At 39.6% G+C, this 796-nt stretch overlaps 1 non-coding gene across 1 annotated transcript; it reads left to right on the top strand.

Moving 5' to 3' along the window:
• Positions 1–239: 239 nt before the first annotated feature.
• LOC129312217 (small nucleolar RNA R71) lies at positions 240–345 on the top strand. The gene has a single exon (XR_008593468.1). It is a non-coding gene; the product is annotated as a small nucleolar RNA R71 (small nucleolar RNA).
• Positions 346–796: the final 451 nt, after the last annotated feature.

The following is a 796-nucleotide window of genomic DNA, read 5'->3' as shown; positions in this document are numbered from 1 at the left end:
TGTTCATTGCATTCAAGATGGATATAATCTGGGAAGAGGAATCATCTTTAGCACTAGTCACCATTGATGTATTCCTTCTATCCGTGTTTTGAGTGTTGTTCGCAGACAATCGGTCTAAGAGGTGAAAAACTTCATTGACAGGCACATTCCGATATCCCCCATTTGTGATAGAATCAACCATGGCCTTCGAAGATGGATTCAGATGATTACAGAAAATCTGAATCACTACCCATTTGTCCACTCCATGATTAGGGCATTTTTTCATCAACATCTTGTATCTCTCCCAAGCTGCATAGAGATGTTCCTCCGGATATTGCTTAAAGCTAAGAAATTCATCTCTTGCTTCCACCGTTTTATCATCAGAGAAGAATCGGGCTCTAAACTTGTTCTCAAGATCCTCCCATGAACCAATAGAACCTTCGAGAAGATTGTTGAACCATTCTTTAGCCTTGTCTTGTAGAGAAATTGGAAATAACCGCAAGCGCAAGACATCTTTAGGCACCCCATTTTGTCTGAAAGAATCACATACTTCCATAAAAGACATCAAGTGCTTGTTAGCATCTTCATTAAATAGACCATGAAACACACAATTCATTTGAAGCATTGTGATCATGGCGGGCTTGATCTCAAAAGTATGTGCTCGAAACTCTGACATTTGAATACAAGATTGAGTACCCCTCAGATTCCAGTTAGCAAAGTCATTGATTGAGGCGGTGTCATATGGTTTTCTGCCATGTTTCCCGATTGAGTTTCAAGAGTTCTTTCAGAATTAGGAGACTCGGTTTCTTCAAAAATT

The sequence above is a fragment of the Prosopis cineraria genome, unplaced genomic scaffold (assembly GCF_029017545.1).
Source record: "Prosopis cineraria cultivar Desert tree isolate PC_DT_omini unplaced genomic scaffold, ASM2901754v1 PC5, whole genome shotgun sequence".
NCBI lineage: Eukaryota > Viridiplantae > Streptophyta > Magnoliopsida > Fabales > Fabaceae > Prosopis > Prosopis cineraria.
The sequence above is the reverse complement of the archived record's forward strand: the minus strand, read 5'-3'. Positions and strand labels throughout refer to the sequence as shown.